Source organism: Hyperoodon ampullatus (genome assembly GCF_949752795.1).
Source record: "Hyperoodon ampullatus genome assembly, chromosome: 8".
Classification (NCBI taxonomy): Eukaryota; Metazoa; Chordata; class Mammalia; order Artiodactyla; family Ziphiidae; genus Hyperoodon; species Hyperoodon ampullatus.
The window spans coordinates 16,726,727-16,735,203 of NC_136921.1; the positions used below are offsets into that span (position 1 = coordinate 16,726,727).

Genomic DNA, 8,477 nt, shown 5'->3' on the forward strand with positions numbered 1-8,477 from the left:
ATAAAGATTTAAATCAAAGTTTTTGGAATTGTAAAAGCAAAACCAAAAATTGTTCTGAAGATAATTGCATAACTGTTTTGCTCACAGCCCCATCTAAGGGGAAAATGCCCTGCCTACAGTGCCTGTTAGATTGATTATCATGTTTTATACTCTGTCTGGGCCCTGTGCTCACAGATTATTAAACTAGATATGGGCATCTGATTCCAGGGTAGCAACACCATAAGCTCTCCAGCAAATCTGAGCGTGTTCTGATGCTAGGAGACAACCTGGACCAATTAGATTTTTCCATCTCAGGGACTGAAATGAAGAAAGACAAAGGAATCTGTCAGTTGACAATAAAGCAGAAGCTGAAAAGTTGCTTTGAGGTGAACTTAGGCATCATAAGCGAAAGTTACGGGCAGCCAGAAGTATGAAGAAGCAGATATTTGGAGGAAGGACAGCAGGAAGCAGAGTGTGGAGGGTATAGAGTCCTGTAGTCATAAAGCATAGTCATAGTGTTAGCAGAACATAGAGAACCAGGAACTTCTGCTTGCCGGCATCCCTGGAGATACTGCGATCTCCCAATTCTTTCTGAGGTGGGGACCTATTACAGCACCTGTTTTGTGAAAGATCTAATTCCCTGGTGGTGCCAAGGGTATTTCTGTAATAAACTCCCCTATTACTTGAGCTAACTTGAGTGTGTCTCTTTCCCTGCAAACCAGAGGAGTTGGATGAAATACTTCTCAACTCATTTTGAGCATTTCTGCCTCTAAGCCTTCGATTACATATAAGAATTAGCTGGGGAATTCGTTAGAAATATGGTTTCCTTGAACAGAACTTTGGAGATTCTGATTCGATGGTACGGAGAAAGCCCTGGAGTCTGTTGTTCTTTTCTAGTGTAGCTGCCAGGAGACTGGTATTTGGGAAGCACTGCATTGGCTTATGTTGCCCCTTTCCTGGGAATCCTGTAATCTTGTGGGCCTCAAACTTTTTGGTCTCAGGACCTTTTTTTCATTCTTGAAGATTACTGAGGACACAAAGAGCTTTTGCTTGTGTGCTTTATGTGTATCAGTATTTATGATATTAGAAATTAAAATTGGGAAATTATAAGTGTTTTTATAAATTCATTAAAAGTAATAAACCGTTGTGGGTTGTTAGTTTCCTGGTGCTGGTGTAAAGGAATGGTTTAACAACAGAAATTTGTTGTCTCACAGTCCTGGAGAATGGAAGTCTGAAATCCAGGTGTAGGTAAGGTTGGTTTCTTCCGAGGGCTGTGAGGAAGTTCTGTTCCGTGTCTCTCTCTAACTTCTGGGAGCCTCAGTTGTTCCTTGGCTTGCAGATGATATTCTCCTTGTATCTTCACATCATCTTCCTACCTCTGTAGGAAATGTAAGAAATGCAAATGTCTGTCTGCCTTTGTGTCCAAATTTCTCCTTTTTATAAGGACACCAGTCACACTGGATTTGGTTTCACCCTAATGACTTCATCTTAACTTGATCATCTACAAAGACCCTGTTTTCAAGTAAGATCACCATCACAGGTATTGCGGGTTAGGATTTTTTGGGAGACACATTTCAACCCAGAACACAAGTTAACAACAACAACAAAAAACATATTTTGTGAAAATAAGGATATTTTCCAATATAAAAAAATTTATTGAGAAAATAGACATTGTTTTACATTTTTATAAATCTCTTTGATATCTCATTTAATAGAAGATAACTAAATTCATCTTCCCAATTTGCTGGGGTTTATTGTTTTAGTTGAAATATGTGCAGAAAATCTGATCTCACACAAAAATACAGTTGGAAAAAAGAGTTATTTTAAAAGCCTTTTAAGGTAATTGTGCATAATTTTCTATGATACTATACTGAAACTTGACAAATCATAGTTTCATAAAGTTTATTGTTATGTGGAATTTGAAACCAGAGCAATAAAATTTTCAAACTTTGTTACATCAGAATTCATTGGCATCTCTTGCAATTTGAAGGGTTCTTTTACCCATGTGTGATTTTGTAACATCACGCAATGATCATTTAAAAAATATTGGTTTCCTGAATTATGTAGATTTTAAAAATTTACAGTGGAAAACTCCACTGTATTCATATGAGAGAATGAGAAAAAAGGCATATAAAGTCTTAGGATTGTTAGGAAAATAATTTTTTACCTCATGGGTCATCTGAAAGGGTCCCAGGGACCACCATAGGTCCCCAGGCCACACTTTGAGAACTTCTGTTCTAATTCATTCTTACTTGAGGAAATTCTCCCAACATTTCAAGTACCACCTTAAATTCTCTTCTCCTAGCTAACTGACCTCCCCACATAGATGGGATTACCTCTTCCTCTGTATGGCTCTATTTGTGTACTCATTATATGGTCTCCATGTGAGCTCCAGAGACTGAATCTTAATATATATTTTTATTACTCTAGGGAAAGAACACAGTGCCTTAAGAAAGATCCTTTCTGGTTTGAACTAGATCAAATTCATTACGTTGTTTTTATGTAGAATAGTTTTTAATAATCAAGGGACCCAGCTTTAACTGTTGCTATTTCCATTGTTTATTGTAAAGCAGACTTTCTCATCAATTAAACATTTTTTGACTTTCCTACCCTGAGATGGAAAATCGTTTGTAAAAATGTTGTTTACATTTATTTTCTTGAAATTGCACAAATGATGTACCCTTAAGCTTTTACATATGTCTTTTCCTCTCTCTAGATTGCTGTCTACCTAGCAAACTTCTACTCATCCTTCTTGATGCAAATCAAAAGTTACCTCCCCCAACTCCAAGAGACACTGTTCATCTCCTAAAGTAATTGCAGTCATGCTGTATTGTGCTGAAGTCCTTTTTGCAACTTTTCTCTTAAAAGAGTCTTTCAAAGATGCTCAAATGGGCCAGAGAAAGAGATCTATTTCTCACGTCTGTTGTGTAGTTGGTAAGGGCAGGAGTGTTGTGTTATGTCACTCATATCTACATGAGTAGAAAAGAGTATAGTACCTTGGATGGGGTATTCCCAGCCAACTTAACAAATGATAGGTCATGTTTCAGTCAGAGCCCCATTGGTTTCCAGAGGCAGAACTTCAACTCTAACTCAAGTCAAATAAGCATTTATTTGGGAGTGTATATTGGTTGATTGGAAGGTTCACAGAATTGAAAAGCAGCTATACCACAAGCCTCAAGCATACAGGAACCAGGCCTGCTCCAGGGAATTCAGAGATTGGAACTGGGACCAGCATGCTTTCAGGACTTCATGACTCATCTTTATTTTTTTTCTATAGAGCAGCTTTCTCTATGAAGCTAGAACCATGGCTGCTACCTGGCAGCATATCTTACCAGCACTGTCATCTACAGGAAGGGACTTTTCTCCCAGAAACAACTGAAAAACCTCAGGACCATTAGATGGCCTTGTTTTGGATTACCTGTCCAATTCCTGGACAAATTATTATGACCAGGAGGGTGAAAAACTAGACTTGGCTCAGATTGGGTCATAGGCCAATCTTAAGGACAATTACTGTGTCCAAGGAGGGGGTTCATGAAAGAAGAGGGCAGCAATCTTTTGAAGCTAATTATTGGAACTGGGACATAAAAGACTGGGGAGAAACAGTTCCCCTCCAAAAGATGGCAAGTTCTGTTTTCAGAAAAGAGGAGGAGTCCTAGATAGACTAATCATTAAATGTCCACCATAATAACTGGCTGGTCTGTCTTTACAGAATCCCCTGTGAAGACATTTGAAAATACCATGTTAGCCAGCCATGGCCAATTTAATCATGTTGTATGCTTTGGAGTATTGACATCAATGAATATATCTGTGACTGAATGAACATAGTTATTTAATAATTGTACTTTAATATTTCAGGTTACATGCTTTCCTAGTATTACAAATCAACACTTCACAGAAAACTGTTATTATTTTCCTATGGCGAATAATGTAATGAAATTACATGAGCACTACCGGATTTTGCACAGAATTGGCATTCACATTAGTTTCCCCAGGATTACTTTGGGCTGGCCATATAACGTGGTCTTCCTAGGGTAGCTATCACCCTGATAAGACCCTCAAGAGGCTTGAACGGGTGACCCAGGGCCACTGTGCCATTCAGAGGACTCTGAGTCTGTACTTGAATACCAAGCACAGGGCTTAGCACAATGGGTTGACTGCTCTCCTCAGAGCAAACCCAGTGCCTAACTGCTTCACTCAAAATAATCCAATGTCATATGAATAAATCTCATGCTCCATTTTCACCTTACCCCTACTTTCTTATTTAGTTACCAATTATCCTTAATTTTCATAATTGCTTGTCATTGTTGACAACCTAGTTTAATTCAGTGTACATAGAAGTCTCTCAAATATTTCTGCCCTCATCATTCTATTATAGTTGCTCTGGCTAAGATCCCCAATGTTGATCTCAGGTTAAATGTCAGAGGGTCCTCTTCCTAGGTTTCAATCTACATTAGATTTCCTGTATTAAACTATCTCATCCTTCCCTTTTTTTTCTTTCATAGCACTTCATATAATTTATAATTATAGACATATGTTTATTTAACTAATGTCTTCTCTCTAAGTCTAACCTCATGAAGATAGGTACCAGATCTTTGTTCATTGTTGGGCTTGATGTATTAGATGCTCAGAGAATATTTGTTCAGTGACTGAATGAATAAAAGAAAAAGTACCTTTTTGAGCCATATTCCTCCAGGAAATAAAATCTGCCTCATATGCAACAGGTAATTCTAAGTAATGGAGGAAAGGCACATGAAAAAAGAAATAGCAGGTAGCCCAAATACGAAGGCAACATAAGTTTTAATTTTTAAAATATGTCTTCAAAAATGGCCTGTGCCCTGTAATGCTCTTGAACATTGTCTGTGAAAATAAAGTGCACATGTTTTATATTTGAATACACGGAAGCAGGAAACGTCTGTCTCCCCACTGTGAGCACTCATAGGCTGGATGGTGGTGACTAAATTCTGCTCCCCTTGAGTTCCCTTTACTTTTCAGACCAAAGAGATTGACCAACAGAAGCCGGTGGTGTGACCATCTCCATGGACTGGTGCCCAAGCCTTTTTTTCACATATTGACCACCTCCGAGGGGAAGAGGGAAAAATACATTGAGTCAAGGGTCATTTGCACTGAAAACATCTTCCTTTCTCTGAACTCTAGCATGTGTTTTTCAGTTAAATTGGAATCATTTTTTTCAAAGGAAGCAGAAAAGCTATATTTGTTTTCCAACACTTCATCAACATCAAAGTATCTACCAAGTTCTCATCTGTGTGTAGCACTTTGCTACTTGCGTTCCAGCTTTGCCACTAATTAGCTGTGTAACTTGAGCATGTCATTTTGTTTCATGTAATTTTTGACTTTATTTGTGAAAAATTAAAAAAAGGTTGGAGTAGACTAAGGTCTTTCCAGATCTAACGATCAAGGAAGAAAAACAAATATCGTATATCTTGTGAGTTTATTTAATACAACAAAGCAATCATTTGCTCAAGGAAACTAGGAAATTCATTCACTTATTCATTCTACAGTCCTGCTAGACTTGGAGTGTAGTGAATAAGAACACTGACATGGGAGCCTGAGCTTGAATTCTGGCTTTGCCATCTCACTGACTCTAGGCAAGTTTCTTTACTTCTTCGTGCCTCATCACCTTCGATGTAAAGGGAGAACCATGACACTAGGACTTAACTTAAAGGATTTAGTGTAAAACATATCAGATGTTTAGAATATATAAAGATATTCAATAAATATTAGCTATCATTATTTATTGGAAACCGACTCGGTGCCAGGCACACTGTTAAATATTTGGGGTATAAGAATAAATAATGGGGCAGTTAGACTTTACTGAATCCAGTCAAGCCTCTTAGTGGTTCTTAAATCTGGTTGCACATTAGAATCACCCGAAGAGCTTGTAAAATTCCATCCTTGTGTCACTCTGTGGGAATTGGGGCTCAGAAACCAGCACAAATGCTGGTAATCTGGCTACTGTTATTGTTGTGAGTAATAAGTGTCCTTCATCTCTGTCCCAGGAGTCTTGTGCCTTCTCCCAGCACTCATGGAACTGAAGCAGAGTGACCTGTTAGCTTACAAGTAGGATAAAATCTCAGACTCTTCATATTTTTTTTATACAATCTAGATCTAACCATGAGTTTATAGGAAATATAAGGGAAAGAGGACAGGGTAAACAACATTAAGAGGATATAATCAGCCAAACTCAGAATGTAGGAATTCTACAGAAGAAATAATCCAATTTCTTCGACAAATAAACAGCATGGTGGGGAAGGATGGAGAATTCTTAAAGAGACTAATATCAATAAAATGAAATGCATGAGCCTTGCACAGACCATTATTCAAGTAGAACTTGCCATTCGTTCATTCATTCATTCATTTTGCTGGGCTAGGAGCTGGAGATACAAAGACATAAGATATAGTTTCTATTCTTAAGAATACCATCATTTAAAAAAGGGAAGCAGACATGTAAGCAAATTATATAGAAACTGTGATAGATGTAAGTACTGGATATAGTGGAGGAAAGAGGGACCATTAATTCATGGGACCTAGAGAAAAATTTAAAAAATGAATTCATGTTGGAGCTGATCCTTGAGCTTAAGTTTACAGCCACCTGGAATAGCTGAGATAAGAACACTGTATTGTCCATGCACAAAACACAATGAACTTGCCTTCCTCAGAAAGTTCATCCACACCCAGAATGACAATGATGTCCTGGAGGGATGTGTATTCCTGTAGGATCTTTTGCACCCCGCAGGCAACATCATAATGCTCATTGCCAACAATGTTGGGATCCATGATGGGAGAGGTGGAGTCCAGCGGATCCACAGCTGTATAGATGCCCAGCTCAGCGACAGCATGGGAGAGCACAGTGGTAGCATCCAAATGGGCAAAGGTAGTGGCAGGGGCAGGGTCAGTCATGTCATCAGCAGGCATGTAGATAGTCTGCACAGATATGATAGATCCCTTTTTGGTGGTGGGGATTCTTTCCTGCATGGTACCCATGTCAGTGGCCAGGGTAGGCTGATAACCCACAGCAGTAGGTATTCTGCCCAATAAAGCAGACACTTCTGAGCCAGCCTGGGTGAAGTGAAAGATGTGATTGATCAAAAGCAATGCATCTTGACCTTTTCTTGGTCTCTGAAGTATTCAGCTACAGTTAATCCAGTCAGAGCTACCCAGGCCTGAACACCAGGCAGTTCATTCATTTGACTGTACAGCAGCACTACCTTGGAGGTAGCATCTGTTAAGTTGATAACACCAGACTCAATCATCTTATGGTATAAGTCATCGCCCTCACAGGTCCTCTCACCAACACCAGCACACACAGAGTAACCACCGTGGGCTTTGGCATCGCTGTTGATTAACTCCATGATCAGTACTGTCTTGCCAACTCCAGCACCACCAAAGAGCCCAGTTTTGCCACCCTTGGCCTAGGAAACCAGCAGATCCACAAGCTTGATACCAGTAACCAGAATTTGCTGCTCAGCACTCATCTCCATGAATCCAGGAGTCTCAGCATGAATAGCAGCAAAGTGTTTGGTTTTGATGGGACCTCTCTCATCAATATATTCTCCAGTGACATTCATGATTTTGCCCAAGGTCTCAGGGCCAACAGGAATTTTGATTGGTGCACCAGAATCCAGGACTTTCTGACCTCTAAGCAAGCCTTCTGTACCACCCATGGCAATGGTCCTTGCTGTGCTCTCACCCAAATGCTGGGCCGCCTCCAAAACCAGACTGGTCTCCCTGCCTTGCACTTCCAGGGCATTTAGGATGGGTGGCAGTCCCTCATCAAATTGGACATCCACCGCTGCACCAATGACCACCACAGTGTGCCCAGTGGTGGTGCCTGCCTTTGGCGAGGGATATATTTAAGCGGCATTGTCTCTGGCAGGCTGGAGCGGCTCACAGTAAGAGCTAGGCTTGGGGTAGCGGTGCTGAAGGGCTGAGTCCCTGAAAGGCCCCAGAGCCTGGGGCAGCGGCCACAAGACCCAACATGGCGGAGCCCTGGGCGGGGGTGGGGGGTGGGGTGGGGGGGTGGGGTGGGGGTGGTGTGTGGAATGAAGAGCATTTGACTTTAACACCTCACCTCCCAATCAAGTGAGAAAAATCCCTGCTGGGTTCCTTGTCTCAGAAAAGAGTCTTAGATTGAACACAAAATGTGATGCTATCGTCTGGAGCAGAATGCCATCCCTAAGTCCCTCGCATCTCTAGGCGGAGCTGAGATGCTGGGAGAATTCACAACCCTCACTGATGTGTTAAGGGCTTAGATCTTGATCAATCATCCTAAGTTATTAGTTGTAGAACAGTGTTTTTATGCTGTTGCGTTATATAAACCTGATTTCTTTATTCTGGTGTGTAAATATTACTTCTTGGTATAAATAATTGGTTATATCAATTTGCTGGTTTTACTCATCTGTAAATCCCGAGTCTCTAGAAAAAAAATATATACATAAAATTATTTGATGCATTTTCTTTACAATCATATAATTTAGCCC

The 8,477-nt window shown here is 40.1% G+C and overlaps 1 pseudogene across 1 annotated transcript; it reads right to left on the reverse strand.

Annotated features, from left to right (window-relative positions):
• Nucleotides 1-5,863: 5,863 nt before the first annotated feature.
• LOC307057456 (ATP synthase subunit beta, mitochondrial-like) lies at nucleotides 5,864-7,977 on the reverse strand (annotated as a pseudogene). Its single transcript has 2 exons — nucleotides 6,584-7,977; nucleotides 5,864-5,902 (listed from the first exon to the last, which is right to left on the reverse strand). The product of its transcript is annotated as an ATP synthase subunit beta, mitochondrial-like (transcript).
• Nucleotides 7,978-8,477: the final 500 nt, after the last annotated feature.